This window comes from Puma concolor, chromosome A3, assembly GCF_028749965.1.
Source record: "Puma concolor isolate L17-30 chromosome A3, mPumCon1.1.hap2, whole genome shotgun sequence".
Lineage (NCBI taxonomy): Eukaryota > Metazoa > Chordata > Mammalia > Carnivora > Felidae > Puma > Puma concolor.
Genome location: NC_141669.1, coordinates 104737836 through 104754167, shown reverse-complemented (window position 1 = coordinate 104754167; position 16332 = coordinate 104737836). Strand labels below are relative to the sequence as shown.

At 40.3% G+C, this 16332-nt stretch overlaps 1 pseudogene; it reads left to right on the top strand.

Annotated features, from left to right (window-relative positions):
* Positions 1-5491: 5491 nt before the first annotated feature.
* LOC147582629 (large ribosomal subunit protein uL11 pseudogene) lies at positions 5492-9050 on the top strand (annotated as a pseudogene).
* Positions 9051-16332: the final 7282 nt, after the last annotated feature.

Here is a 16332-nt window from a genome sequence, read left to right as displayed (position 1 = left end):
CTGACCCTGCATTTCCTCAATGTGGCAGATTGACTTTGGTTAAAGAATCCAGTGACACTCCCCTGTGAACCCAAGGTCCACTAACTCTCTTCCCGAAATGCTGACATTCTACATGGCTGTCCTCTACATGGTGCTTTTTTCCACCATTTCTTTTAATTGCACTGAGCTCCGGCTCTATTTTAAACTGTGTCCAGCCATTTACCATATTAAGGAAAAAGCAGGTATTTATCCCATCCCATGAGGTGCTGATTGGTTGTAAAATGCCCTTGTAAAATCTGTTCTTGCTGTTAACCTCATTTGTATAAAGGAAAAGTATTTGGAATTTGCCAAAATTGCTGAACTGAGGGCAGAGCCAGACACTTGTACAGGAATTATTAGAAAACCTTGAGCCTGTAGGGAACCCTAGGAAGTCTTCTAGTATGTTCCTCTGGCTCTGGGTGAATTGGCCCCTTGAAATGGTTATGCCCATTACTGGGCTTTGTCTCAGCGTCTCTTGGGAGGGAGAATACAAGATTTCTCTTTGTAACCTAACATGATACCTATCAACTTATACACCAAGAATTCATCCTAAAAGCTAAACTAACATATTTCTGGACTGGGTTAAAGCCAATTTTTGGTTATTTTCTCCTTGGAGAGAGAGGACCGTGATGTAATAACACTCCATACATCACTCAGTTGCTCTGAGGAGCCAATTTCAGTTTCTTTAACCACCTCTCTTCCCTGCTCTTTCTTAAATCTACAATCAGTTTACCCTTTGTCTTCTCTAAGTAATATATTTTTGTGATATCCATGACTCATTTTGTTTTTACATGCAAAATTTTGTTCTGCTTTTGCTTGAGTTTCCATATCTTCTTTATCCATGTGCCAGCTGTGCCAAGAACACACATGTTTTCCTGTGGTGGCACATCCCTGGTGACAGAGATGGTCAGGAGAAACACACACAAAGCAAATAGAAAAAGGATCAGGCATAGGAAGCTGTGCTCTTGCCTGCACCATAAATCAGACTAAAAAGTAAGTGCTCAATAAACAAATTCTACATAAACAAAATTTCATTCATATGTCATTTTGCTTGCCACCTATAGCACTTTTGTTAATAGTAAATGATGTTCTTCTTGGGATGTTTTGAAATTTAAAAGCCATCCCTTTTTTTTATGTCTTTAGAATAATAGAATACATTATATTGGAGATTTTTTATATTGATTAAACCACTTTCTTGGGGTAAAGAATTAACAACTTGGTTGATGTCCGAATGACTGGCATTACCCAGAAGCTATTGTGTTCCCCAAAGTAACACTGATAAGATGAGACAACTCCCAGAATTCCATGGGCTTTTTCAGTTAAAACTAGGATGGGTGTAACTTCTTTACTTCCTGAAGCTGTATCAGTTACAAATATGTGGAAACAGAGCAGATTAAGCTATTATGGAGAATTTTCTTCGGAATAATTAATACTATTTTTCCTGTGTAGACCTGTTCAGTCTCCCCCTCCTCCCAGATATGAACTAAATATTAAAGGTTCATTACATTTCTAAATATCAGAATTCTAACCATGATATTAGGTTTGGGAGCAGGCGGAGTTTCTAGTGAACCAACGAACAGGATGTAATAAAAAACTCCATAAAGAGCTAACTCTTTGCCACATACTTCAAACATTATGCAACATTTGAGGGAAATTAACTTACAGTCTTAGCTTAAAGATGCATGGCTCTAAAGTAAATCAAGTTCATCTCTCCAAATCATGTTTTAGTAAACATCATCCTACTCTCAACACCCCACATTTTAAATCAATGAAATTTTAGGTTTCAACATCTTAGTGATAAGTTTCTTTCCTTCTGGAAGCTTTGCCAGCAAACTGGGTCTCTGCGTGATTTGGTTTCCCATTGCGTTTTTTGAACACAGAACCATCTTGCTCAGTAGGAAACGAGCACATGACTCCCTATGGCCAAAGAGCTGATGTTGTTCAAGGCTTTTTGGTGCAGGGAACCCCTTGCCCGTTTAACTGTACCTGACCATTTGACTTGTCAGTCTCCCTTGTCAAGTAACTCATCTAGAGTCTTGGGTCTTTCTTCTGTCATTTTCCTGGAGATGGTGTAAGGTTTTGTGCTTTCTCATCCATGCCAAATAAAAAACTTGAATCTAGACATAGAACAGCTGGAATTCTATTTAAATACCCACTACTTCATACTCATGTTCTCCCCTCCAGTGGATATAACAATCCCTGGCTTTTCATGGCAAAATATTTACAATCCCAACCCTTTCTTCTTTCCTCTCCAACTCTTCTGCCCTTTGCAGGACAATCTTAGATAGAATGATAATTTTTTGGAGTACCATGCTACAGTCTGAATGCCTCAGTGGGGAGGGTTTGGAGGGCAGATTTTAATTACTCAAGTATTTGTTGGGTATCTATCTGATGTTAACCACTGAGGTCAACTGAGATTGGATTGTGTGTCCCTTACCTCCAGAATGGCAGCAGTAGGGGACAGGCTAAGGAAATGGTGTTCTGATGTTATTGGTGCACAAGAGTTATTAAAGATGGCTTCACAATGGAAAATCGGAATGGAACACATGGAACCTGGCTAATGTTATCCTTTTGATACCAAGGAAAGAGCAAACAAAATTATGTCCTTCAATTAAGAGTCACAGTCATCCGAAGGAGCTCTTTCAAGTCTGTCTTTGAGGAAGAAACAGAAGTATTTACTGGCCTGAACAGTCGTTAACCTGGTTGAACAGGCTTCTTAGTATAGACAAAGCCAAACAATTTGAGAAGACAATGGGCCTCTGCTGAGGTGGTGGGACAGATGGCTAATAGGAACTCTTTTTACTTATTTTGGCTCAAATGCTAAAGTCCTGCAAGAAGAAATAATAGCTAGCACTCATTGAGTATTTACTATGTGGCAGGATTTATTTTCCGGCTTTCATATATATCTAATTTAAATTTCATAGAAACCTCTTAGGTTATTATTATTATTATTATTCAATTAGATAAACTGAGATACACAAAGCATGAGATCTTTGCCTAAGTTCATGTAGCCAGCAAAAGATGAAGTCAGTCTGTCAGATTCCAGAAGCTGAGAGCCTTTAACCAGAAAATAGGGTTCCTTGGGATCAGGTTTCCTATGCTACAAACCAGGAGAAAGAAGTACAACATCTTCTTAAAAGTTAGTTTCAGAGCATTTGGGTGATTTTGTTTGTTTGTATATAGGAACCCAGTCATATGATATGGGGGCAGGGTACATGGTCGTGTTTAGTGAACAAACACACTTCCTGGAAATTAGCTTGGAGTTTGGAAACTTTTCTGCCTATGAAGCTCTTGTAGGTGTTTTTCTCTTCTAGAAAAACTTGCACTCTGGATTTTGCAAAGCAGAACCCTGGACTCCCAAGACGTTTTCTCTTAAGCTGACCGAGTGAAAGCCCTAGCACAGTGGCATTTTATAGAAGAGGTTCCATCAAAGCCAGTAAGGCTGAGCATAATTCCTTAAATGTATCTTTCTGTAAACAGGGAGGACTCAACAAGATTTTAAAATAACACAGTCGAGTAAGTGAAACAATTGAAGATATGCATCTCATTTAAATCGAATTCACCAACTGCAACAATATTATCTTAGGAGGGAGATTTTGTGTCACATGTTCAAAGCTGGCTTTAAGTCCTTAAGAGATATCAAAATAATCAAAGTGTTTTCTTTGCTCTTAGGCATCTTGTGAAAGGATCATAAATGGTTGAAACATTTATGTTGATCAGAAACTATAGTTGAGAAGTGAAAGGAAATTGTGGAAGGAGGGAGATGGGAAGGAGGAGAGCCCATCCAATATTTAGCTTCTGTCTTAGAATGTTATGCTCTTTCTGCCCCTGATCCCCAACTCCAGGTTGTCGGAGGCTCTTTGGAGAGGAATGTGTCTTTAATGTGAGAAGAATCAGAGTTGAGAAAGGGATTCCCAAATTTGATTATCATAATCACCAGGAATGATTTTTTAAGGTACAGATTTCCAGGCTTCTCCCCCCTGGAAGTTCTGATTCTGTAGGTCCAGAATGGAATCCAGGAACATGAATTTTTTTAAAAAAAAATTTTTTTTTTCAATGTTTATTTATTTTTGGGACAGAGAGAGACAGAGCATGAACGGGGGAGGGGCAGAGAGAGAGGGAGACACAGAATCGGAAACAGGCTCCAGGCTCCGAGCCATCAGCCCAGAGCCCGATGCGGGGCTCGAACTCACGGACCGCGAGATCGTGACCTGGCTGAAGTCGGACGCTTAACCGACTGCGCCACCCAGGCGCCCCCAGCAACATGAATTTTTACAAATCTCTCTCATTGGGTATCTATGATTAACCAGAACTGGGAGCCACAATCTAATGTATACATTTCACAAATGAGTAGAGTGAGGCTTGGCTAAGATAGTTAATATATTCAATTCCTTTTCTAGAGGTGGAGCTGAGACTGGCATTCCTCTCTTTCCTTCCTTCCTTCCTTCCTTCCTTCCTTCCTTCCTTCCTTCCTTCCTTCCTACCTTCCTTCCCTAGATTCAGTGCTTTTGTCAAGTCTCGGAGTACACATGCACTGGACATCTAGGGATGAGTGTGTGTGTGTGTATGTGTGTCTGATGTGTAGGCACATAGAGATGACAACCTATCACTTGAAGATGGTAAATATTGGGCTATTAACAATAATACTGTTTTTTAAAAATGCAGTCAGATGAGTAAAAATCTCTGATTGTTGGAATTAAAATGTTAATTTTGTGAAAATAGAATTATTTAGTACACTATCTCCTGGAAGAAGTAAAAAGCACCCCAAAGAGAGAGAGAGAGAGAGAGAGAGAGAGAGAGAGAGAAGAGATACTTTCTAAAGAGTTATTCAATAAAATATTAAACTTACTTTGTCCAAGGCTTCCAATTATATACAAGAACCATGCCTTACGTCCTAGAAAAACAGATGAGATAGTGAAGAATTGTCCTATTAACTGTGTCTCCTTTCCCCAATCCATTGTTTTTCCACTGGATTTTGAGCTCCTGAGGTCAGGGACTATATCTTATTCTACTTATATCCTGATAATAATAATTCTTTATTGAGAACTTTAAAAAAAATTTAAACAATCCTATTAAACAATCCTTATATAATGAATGTAGAGGAAGCATCTCCTCTGGCCTGGAATGGACAAGAAAGGAGTTCAGGATGAGATGGGACTTTAGCCAAGGCTTGGAGGATGGGTATACATCAGATGAAGAATGGTGAGGGAGGAATGATCTCTGGCAGAAGGAAGGAAGGTGGGAAGGAATCAAGGTAGGCATGCTTGAGGGTCAGGTACAGGATGGTCTCTTCAGAGAAGGCTTGGGCATAGAGGCAGTGGGAACTGGCTGGAAAGGCAGTTTGGGGTAGACCCATGGATGGCCTTAAAATCTGGGTTGAGAAGCTTAGCTTTGATTTTTGTCCACCTTGAGGAGTTCTCCAAGACTTTTGAGCAGAGAACATTATGCTGGAAAAGTACTATTCTAGAACACTATGAGAAAGGGAAAGTCTGAGTCTCAGCTTCAAGTGTCTGTTCAAAGAAATAGGAAACATTTGGAGGAAGTACCAGTTAAAGAGGAGAGGAAAGGTGAGTTTATCTTTGCTTTGATTGGGTTGTGATGCCCAAGCTAGGTGATCATCTCTAGCAGGCAGTTGGAGCTCTGGGGCTGGAAATAAATATATGGAATGTTGATTTTTAAAGTTGATAGTAAATGAATCTCTGAATAGAATGAGGAGCAGGAAGAACAGAAGGTCTGGGATCAAATCTTGTTTACCTGACATATTTGGGGTCATGAAGATAAACCAGGGAAACAAATAGTTAAATGGAGTCTGGTATGTAATGAGCTTTTTCGCTTCATTAAGGAAATACCCCCTGTATATGATTAACTGCTTAATGTGTTCATCTCTTATGTATGTGTTTATCCAGTGAGATTCCCCGCCCCCCCGCCCCCCACAGACTGCAAGATATTCCCACAAGCTATTAGCCCTCTGGAAATCTTGCCAGAACCTCAAACGTGATATTTCCCAAACTAAACGTGGCTTCTCATTTTCCAAACTTGTCTTGTGTTCTGTGTTCTTTATTTCTAGTGGCAGCACCCCATCTTCCAGGCTCAAAATTCTTGACTTCTTTGTGTATTTCCCTTGCTTTCAAGGCCCAGAAGGTTGACCTCTTTGTGCTCTTTAAGTGTCCAGCCTCTTCTCCCACACCACTGTGCTTGGCTGCAGGTCCTCAGGTCCTTTACCTGGACATGTTGTAAAAATCTCTTAGTTCATCCTCCCAGATTTACACTCTCCTCCCTCTAATCCATCATACACACCGCTACCATTAGATTCATCTATTTGGCATCTGATCTTCTGACTCACCTGACCCTCTTAAAAACCTTACACAGTTTCAGTTTGCTGACAGCAGTGGTTTCATCTGTGGTCCCCCAAATGAAATCTTATCCAGAAACTCCAGTATGTCAACTAGATAAAAGCAGGCAGTTCTGGTCACACAGGAGAGTATTTTGGATCATTGCCCATTCTGTCTTCACAACACCCAGAACTCAGCAGAAGAGATTTTGAATAACTTCCAGCTCCCAAGCCTCACAGTCATGGCCCTTTGAAATTTCCTCTCAACTTACTTGTTTCCATCTTATTTCCCATTAGTGCTAACCATGTCCCTTACAGTTGAGTCCAAGGGTACTGTTATTTCTGTAAACTCTCACTCTGTGTCCTTCACTCATCTGAATAAAATTCTCTTCTGTTTAGAGTGCCTTCCCTTCCTTTGCATACATCCAAATCTTGTCTTCAAAGACCCACCTCAAAAGCTTCCTCAGTGGAGAGTTCCTCCTCAATCCAACCCTTGCCCCCACCCTTACTTCTAAGTAATTTCTCCTTAAGCCCTCATTGTCCATTATCTGGGTCTCTCTTAGGCACACGTCATTTTCTGTTTTGTATTAGAATTATTTAGTGTCAGTTTTCTCTCCCCTTGTAGACTGCGAATTCCTTGAAATTGGGGTACTTGATTTATTTGTTCTCATATTCTTCCTTGGGGATTGGGACACACTTTGAGCTTGTGGCTCACAGTTATTTGTGGAATGAATACCTGCCTTGTGGGCATCTTGAAGGGAGGGATGAAGGCTTCATCGTTATTATACATTTCCCATCATGCATAGTGCAGGGCTGGGCTTACCACAGACCTCATACTGAGTATATAAAACTGGCAGGCATTTTGTTTTACTTTGTAGCTGTAACATGTATTCTTATCTTTTCAGATACGTTTTGGAAGTCATGATGGGAGACCCTCTGAAGAGCCACAATAGGACAATTTGTTCATCCAGCACAGAGGTAAGGGGAATGAATAGTATTAATATTGCCATTTTGTTCATGACACTCATCGTCTAAAAGAGGCAAAATGCCTGTCAGAGAATTAGAGGCAGGATCTTAAAATGCTTTTCTTTGTTATTCCTCTCCCATCTTAGGTGATCTTTCCAGTAAATATTTTATGGCATGTTACCTTTGAGGTCATTTACTGCATGTCACTGTCTTTAGGGCAGACCTTCTGAAGAGGTCTGGAAAGAATCTAAACTAATGGTTTGGAACTTTTATAGTTATGCATCTCTAGTTAGGTGTATAAGTGGTTTGAATTGAAAGAGCCTGGTGTTCTGTGGCAGTAAGCTTCTGGTAAGGGCAGTGGGAAGTCTGAAGGAATAAATTTAAAGTACCAGATGCCCTTTATACCGCTCAACTTCTCTGCATGAGTCAGTCCCAACTTCCCAGCTTGGGTCACAAGTTTATCTTCTCTAAGGGCTGTGAAAGCAGTCACAGTGGCAGGGGATGATGGATGGAGTTGTCTTCAGGAAGGGTGTATATGGAAGTTCTGTTGGGGTCTTGCAATTCCCCAGGAAGTTTCAAGAATTTCTTGAAGTCTAAATTCAATAAATGAAGAAAAGGGGGGGGGTGTCACATTAACCATTTGACTAAACTGTATACATTTTAGTGTCATATAGGAAACTTTTGATTGTAAGTGAGAAATAACAAGAGGAAAGGTTTCTGTGATTGCTACTTTTGAAAATTAAAAAGAAACATTTAATTAATTATTTAAAGGTTTAATTAAATGCAAGTTATAGTTCCTTGTTTATGTTTCTCTTAAAGGCTTAAATCTCTTAATGCACACAGGCTTAGAAATATGCCTGTTCTAACCTGTTCTTCATCTCTCTTAAAGTTGGAGCTGCCCTGAGTTTTTCATTGATAAGAAAATCACCTGTTTTTCAATCATAACTCATTACCTCTTAAAAATAGAAATAATGTGCATATTTCCTGAAGCAATAATTGAACATTTTGGTGTCATTTCTTTGGTTACAATATTCACAGTAATCATACCTTAAATGCTGGCCCATTTATAGCCATTGGCCATTTAAGAATGCTTTAAAAGGTCTAGGAAAAAAAATAACTGAATTTTGGTTTGAGGTGGAATTCAAAGATCTCTTAACACATAGAAGTTATATACTTCAGCTTCTTTTGGCTTCCAGCTCAGAGTAGGCGAAGGTACAACCGTCTTTGGTCATTCTGAATCCAGGTTTGTCCACCAGGCTGCCTAAGTTTGACCCCAATGAGTTCAAAGTCATGCATGTGAGGTGCACCCATGGGGAAGTCAGTGGGTTCCTTCTCTGCCTTGGCCCCAAAGATTGGTCCCCTGGGTCTGTCTCCAAAAAAGGTTGGTGATGATATTACCAAGGTGATTGGGTCTGAGAATCATAGTGAAACTGACCATTCAGAACAGACAGCAGTGGTACTTTCTGCCTCTGCCCTGATAATCAAAACCCTCAAGAAACCACCAACAGACAGAAAGAAGCAGAAAAACATTAAGCACAGTGGAAATAGCACTTTTGATGAGATTGTCAACTTTGACTGACAGATATGGCACCAATCTTTATCCAGAGAGCTCTCTGGAACCATTAAAAAGTTCCTAAGGACTGCCCAATCTGTGGGCTGCAATGTTCATGACCACCACAGTCATGACATCATAAATGACATCAATAGTGGTGCAGTGGAATACCCAGCTAATTAGGAGCTACAAAGGAAAATATTTCAATAAAGAACAATTTGACAACCAAAAAAAAAAAAGTTATGCGCTTCACATCAAATGAAATTATAGTATTTATCTCAAGCTCTGAATATACAATATAAAACAGGGCTTAAGGACACTGCTTTAGAGTTTTATTGCTTGGTTTAAATTCCAGCTTCTTCATTAATTTAGCTATGTGACCTTGGTCAAGTCATTTAGCTTCTCTGTACCTGAATTCCCTCATCTGAAAATAGGAGTAAGTATAGAACTTGTCTATATTAGTCATCTTTTACTACAACAATGTTATGTAAAAAATAGCTCTCCCCAGATCTCAGTGGCTTATAACAATGAATTTTTTTCTCTCTCTAAGGAGTTTGTAGGTCAATAGTGCAACTTTCTTCTAGGCTAACAGTTTGGTTTAGATCAATTCCACAGGTGCCAGGCTGAAAGAGAAGTGGTTCTCTGAAGGAGATGTCAGGATCACAAGAGGATGAGCCAAGCCATTTAACAATTTCAGTCAGACCCTCTGCTTATATACATTCATATTTCAGTTGTCAGACAAGTAATATGGCCAAATTCAACCCTGAGGGGGTGGGTAATTATGCTTTCCCCATGGAAAGAAATAGGCAGAGTGAGTAGTTGTTGAACAATTATTCCTACCTCACTATCCGAGGGTTCTTGTGAGTGATCACTGATATAATGCTGTATAGTTCTTAGCACATTTGCTTGCCACATAGTAAAAGATCAATATGCATTCCTTATTATTTCTTATAAAAATAGTGTCATAAACTTAAAGAGCACAAAGAACAGGAACTTCTGGAAACCCATGCAGACCTTGCTGAGATTCATGTTCCAACTTGCTCTGAGTCTCTCCTTTATTGCCCTACTTCTTTGACTCCTGTTAGAACCTGAAAGACTGTTAGCAATATGAGAATGGAGAGAAGTTTCTTTTTTTTAAATATTTTTTAAATTTTTTATTTATTTTTGAGACAGAGAGAGACAGAGCATGAATGGGGGAGGGGCAGAGAGAGGGAGACACAGAATCCAAAGCAGACCCCAGGCTCTGAGCTGTCAGCACAGAGCGTGATGCAGGGCTTGAACTCACGGACCGCAAGATCATGACCTGAGCTGAAGTCGGACGCTTAACTGACTGAGCCACCCAGGTGCCCCTGGAAAGAAGTGTCTATATCTCTCTTCCTCATCTAAGCTGATGTTCAGTTGACCATTGACCACTACTTCTATAATGGTCCCAAAGTGTCACAAATTCTATTTTCTTGGGGCCTGTGGTAGTGAGCTGTAATTCTTGGGGAGTGCATTACTTCTGTTAATTTCCTCCCTCCTTCCCTCCCTTTCTCTATCTTTTCTATTATTTATATTTTAAAAAATAAAATGAGGCTTTCATTTAGTAAATAAATTGACCTCAGTGCTTACTATAAACACAGATTCTTTTTTATTATTAATTTTTTCAGAGACAGAGAGCAGGAGAAAGGGGAACCTGGGGAGAGGAGCATGGGAAGAGAAAGGGGGCAGGGACAGAGAGAGATGAGAGAGAGAGAGAGAGAGAGAATATGAATGAATCTTAAGTAGGCTCCGTATGACCCTGGGATTCTAACGTGAGCCAAAATCAAGAGTTGGACACTCAGCGGACTGAGCCACCCAGGAGCCGCATATAACCACATACTCTTATAATGAATTTCTTAGGGTCTTGGAAGCAGACAATGAGGCAGAGTTTGAAATGCAAGATGTTTATCGAGATTAACACCTACCTGTGGGGGTGCCTGGCTGGCTCAGCCAATACAGCATGCGACTCTTGATATTGGGGTTGTGAGTTTGAGCCCCATGTTGGGTGAGGAGGCTACTTTGAAGAAAAAAAACAAGATTAATGCCTGTGAAAGGAAGGACTAGGGAGTACAATTGGGACAAAGAAGAGGTTAAACTGTGGTGCAGGTCTGACGAAGCCTCAGCCAACAAGGTATGAACTCTGGAGCTACAATAGCTTTCCAGAGCTCTCCTGAGTTGGGTCAAGATGACCAATCCTTTAAATTTCTTCATAGATCAGTCATTTGATGTCAGCTGCCCCAAGAAAGGCTTAGGCCTGGGGACTGTGTGGCTGAGGCTGACCCTGGAAGCTCTGGGTAGAAGGCCTACCCGCAGGTAAATAGCCTGCCCTTCCTGAAAAGTGGTCTGTGTGGTGCATCTCCAGGTCAGCCACAACAACCTAGCTCATTGCACATATTTTATAAATGTTGGTTATTATTATTATTTGTGCTAGTTACCAATATTTGTGTATATATACGGTTTTGCTATCTCAGCCCTTTTATTGTCTACCTCTACTGCTTCCCAGTGGGCTATCCACCACCACCATTCTCCCCAGCTTGTCATAAGCTTTAAGAGAGAGTCATGATGGGGGTGCCTGGATGGCTCAGTTGGTTAAGTAACTGACTTTGGCTGAGGTCATGATCTCATGGTTCATGGGTTCGAGCCCCACGTCGGGCTCTGTGCTGACAGCTTAGAGCCTGGAGCTCTTTGGATTCTGTGTCTCCCTCTCTCTCTGTCCCTCCCCTGATTGTTCTCTGTCTCTCTAGGTCTCTCAAAAATAAATAAACGTTAAAAAAAAAGAGAGAGAGTCATGATGGTATCAAGACCCATCAGATGACAATGGCTTTGGGCCTTTGAGAATACTCCAGAACCTATGTTCACTCTTGAGTTTCCAACTCAGTTCATCTAACTTCAAACAGGCTAGGGAGGAGATTACAGCAGAACCCTAGTGTGGATTTGTGTTCAAGTGTATTAAGAATGATACCATACAATCTCTAAGATATGCCTCTACCATTCGAGGCAGAAGAGACTTACACTTAGAGAACTGGGCTTATAATCTTATGGTATAATAGAGGAAAATAATAGAGGAAAAATACAATAGAGGAAAATAATAGAGGAAAAATACAAATCAATGTGTTCACCTTCCTCTTGTTATAGTTGAGGAAACTGATACATGGAAAGCCATGACTTGTTCAAACTCACCCAACTCTTTAGTACAAAGTACTGGGGTAGAACCCAGATTCTCAGGCCAGTGGCTTTCCATGCAGTTATAGTGTTTAGATAGCACTGGGGCTTAAAAATTTGGGTCAGAGTTGGAGTTGAACAAGTTGTTTCAAGTACTGGTTTACACACTTACAGTGCATGTGATTATGGGCAAATAATTTAACCTCTATGAGTCTTAATTTCTTCATTTTTAAGAGGCCACTTTACAAGACAGTTGTGAGCATTAAATTAGAAATGGATGAAAAGAGTTTAGCTGCTATGATGATAATTTTATTCACAAATCTCTATTCTGTTTTTATGAAAACACGATAGGGAAGTATGCCTGTTATCTCTTAGCACAATGATGCAGTGTGACAACACAAAACTTCAGTGGCATGCAAAATTAAACATTTATGGCTCATGTATCTACGGTCAGCTGTTGGTAAGCCAGCCACCTCTTCTGATCTTGGCTGGACTCACTCACATGCCTGGATGTCAGCTGGCTGTTGGCTAATCTAGGATGACCTTTGCTGGGTCAACTGCAAACAGCTCTTCTTGTGTCTTTCATCCTGCAGCAGACTAGCTTGAGCTTGCTGGGTGATAGTAGAGGCTCAAGAAAGTGGGTGGAGACACTCCAGGCATTTATTTTAAAGTTTAGGTTTGGAATTGGTACACCATCATTTCACCACTTTCTATTGGCTAAACCAAGTCATGAGGCCATTCCTAGAGTCAGAGGAGAACACTACAAAATTTCATGGTGGAACTAAAATGGGAAGGGGAGGGGAAGACCACACCTCTTGTGGGAGGAGCCCCAAAGTCACATGGTAGTGGGCATGGCTATAGAAAGGGGTGGAGATCATTAAGGAAATCACTTTAGCTGTAGGAGATACTTTATAATTGCCTCAAATGACCCTTTGGATACAAGGTCTGTGATGACTCTACTTCATGCTGAATTCTGCTTGGGAAGGAAGATTCTTTACAGTGAGATTCCTTTTTATGTGAGTAAAATAATCCTTCCCTCATCATTATCCAGGGCTGACACCCCACCTCTAAGGACCAGTTCTTCCTCCTTTTGCTTCTTTTATCCACCAGCTCCATAGGAATAAAGAGTTTTTGAGCTAGAAATGACCATCACAATCCCCTTCATTTTATATGAGGAACTAAAACCTAGAGGTTTTAGTAATTTTCCCATGGCTATTCAGTTACTTAGAAGAGATCCAAAACTGGCACCCACATGGTTGTGATAATCAGGCTCAGGTTCTCTACACTGCTTCATCCTAAGCTTTTCTTCCCAGACTCTCTTTATACTTAGGAGTTTGAGGGAATATCAGACAGAACCCACTGCCTGTCACTCCAACATTATCTTTTTGTTCCTTCAATTTAAACCGTTTGGGTTCTTTAAATTACTTAAGTAAGGCACATGCTCTAGGGAGACAGGAATCATTCTCTTTGTAAACATCTTAGTTATCCGTTAATAATTTAGCAGGGAATGAGAATAATGAGGTGTATGTGTGCATATGCAGTAAAAAGACTTAAGGGGATTATTGGTAAAATAGAAATTATAGGCAGAAAGAAGTTTCTATCTAGACTGAAATGCTTCTTAAACTTTAAGGTACACATGAATCTCTTGGGAATTTTATTAAAATGAAGATTCTGACTCAGTAGGTCTGAGGCAGGGCCTGAGGTATTGCATTTCTAGTAAGTTCCTACTGATTGATACTGCTGGTTCAGGACTCCCTGAGTAGCAAAGGTCTAAAACATTGGTTCTAACAGAACTTTCTGCAATGATGGAAAGAAATGTTCTTTACCTATAGTGCTTGACACACTAGCTATTAGCCATGTGTAGTTATTCAGCACTTTCAATGCACCTAGTGGAGCTGAAGACATAGTTTTTAAATTCTGTTTAATTCTAGTTAGTTAAATGTGGCTAGTGGTGAACTGGTCTAGAGGACAGGATCTATGTCCTATCTCACTCTGAATCACTAGGACATAGCCCAGGACATGGTGATTCTCAATACACATTTATTGTTATGTACTAGGAGCAAGTTGGCAAGGCAGGGACCTCGAGTGGCATGGAAGACATTTCCAATCTGTTCTACCTCTCTGTGCCTCAATTTCCTCATATGTAAAATGGGGGATAAGTGATGTGTCTCTTATAGGACTGTGTATATTCACTAATATTTGTGAAGCTCTTAGAATAGCCTTTGGAACATACCAAGTTCTGTCATGTACACATAGTCTTACCAAGGCGGAACCCCACCCGGATTAAGCTCTTATATATCTTTGCATTCTTTCCACCTCTCAGAAAAGCTGAGGAACTACTTGAGCTTCAAGGTCTTCCGGGGAAGTTTTTTTTTTTTTTTTTTCCTCACATTGTTGATGCTTCTTGGGACAACTCAACCTTGTTATATTGTTAATCCGGAAACATTTAACCTAACCCTCCATCCCTAAATGGAGCTAGTTCACCAAAGTGTCTGGTGTGAGGGGAAGAAGCGAACTGCTAAAACAATGAGGTCAATCTTCCAACCAAACAGGGTAATGATAGCTGGCCCCACAGAAGATACGACTGCTAGGAAATTCTGCACCCATGTTTATACAAAACCAAGCAGGAAATGTTTGCCAATGGAATAAATAAAGGAGCCTTCTGGTTACATAATGGTTCGTTATGCCCCAGTTTGAGGCTGTTTTGGAATTGTTGCTTGGTCTAGGTTGGAAGTTTGGAGCTCAGGCTACCCGTCTCCTCTTTTGTTTGCTTGCTCTTGATACTTGAAACGCCATTCTTCTTCAGTTCCCTAATGGCCTGAGTTAAAGCTGGACCAGAATGTGACTTCATTGCTTTGGCTTAAGACAGCCCTCATTTGCTTTTGAATATCTCACCTAGGGATAGATTTGGAATGAGGCAGAGGTGATGGGCTGGGGGTGATGGGGCTTAGGGTCAGTTGTCCCATGTGGCTAGAGAAAAGACAAGCTCTAATATTACCAAAACCATTTGTTTGTTGAGATCCTGTTATGTGTCAAGCATTATGCTAGGCACAGTCTTAGGCTCCCACAATAAGCTTGCAGAGTAGGCAATTATGATCCACAGATATGGAGTGGTCTTAAGCAAAATGTTCTAGCTCAGAAGCTAGGATAAGTTAGCCCCAGGTCTCTGTTTTTTTCCCCTCTGTTACATTGTCTTTCCTGGATTAGAAATTAAGGCAGATATTTCAATTCAGTTGCTTAAATGTCCCCTGTGTAACACAGGGAAACAAAGCATATTCTCACCTGGAGGAAAAATATCTAGTTGTAAAAAAAAAGAAAAGAAAATCCTCATGATTCAACAAATTTTATTTTGTATAGATGAGTGAATTTCTTATAACATATTTTGAACTGGTCACTACTACTCTGAAAGGGAGTTACCTTCTCCTGATCCTAGTAAAAATTCTGTGAAGGCATTTACTGAATGCCTGCTGGATGCAATGGCTGCATGTAAGTCATAGCTGCAGCGAAGTGCAAAGTCCTAACACAGTTCTGACAGACTGGGGAACTTGGTGAAACCCATTTTACTGTTTTGGGCCTCAATTTGCTTAAGTATAAAATGTTGGTGTTCAGGAATCCTTTTTGTTGAGGATTGATTTATTTTCTGTGACATGCACAGATCTTACATATACAGCTTGAGTTTTGACAAATACATACCCCCATGGGCCCACCACCACAATCAGGATTTGGAACATTTTCACTTTTCCAGAAAGTCCCTTTCTGTTCTTTTCCAGTCAATCCCTACCTCTTTGCTCAGGTAAAGGTAACAACTGTTCTGATTTTTATCACTATAGATTAGTTTTACCTATTCTAGACTTCATGTTAATGGAACCAAACAGTATGTACTCTTTTGAGTCTGGCTTCTTTCATGTAGTACAATGATCTTCAGGTTTATCCATAGAGCCTCACGTGCGAGGAGTTCCTTTTTACTCCTGGGTAGTAGTCCATTGTAAAATATATCACAACTTTTAAAGCCTTTCCATACTGATGCACATTTAGGTTGTCTCTAAGTTGGGGCATTATAAATAAAGCCAGTATGAAAGTTCATGTATGAGTCTTTTATTGGCATATACACTTATTTCTTCCATGTAGAGATGCAGAAGGGAATCATTGGGTCAGAGAGCAGGCAAATGTTTGACTTCATAAGAAACCATCAAGCAGGGTTTCAAAGCAGTTGTACCATTTTCCCCTCTTACTCAAGACTTTCTCTCAAAAGATCAACAGTTCTGGAATGGGATTTTTGTGC